A 203-nucleotide genomic window follows, 5' to 3' on the forward strand; every position below is an offset into this window, starting at 1 on the left:
AAAAAAAAGAAGAAGGGGAATGCTTACGTCTTCCTAAGAAAGCTGAAAGCCCAGTTAAGATCACTAGAATTTTCATTACAATAGTTGTAAGCTCCCAAAATTACTTTACAGGACTGGGTGATCGTCTCTTAATTCGCTGCGGGTAAAGCTGGAAAGGTGAACAGAGATACGGATGTAGTGCTTCCCAAGAAAACAGAAAGTTT

The sequence above is a fragment of the Lipotes vexillifer genome, unplaced genomic scaffold (genome assembly GCF_000442215.2).
Source record: "Lipotes vexillifer unplaced genomic scaffold, Lipotes_vexillifer_v1.1 scaffold297, whole genome shotgun sequence".
NCBI lineage: Eukaryota > Metazoa > Chordata > Mammalia > Artiodactyla > Lipotidae > Lipotes > Lipotes vexillifer.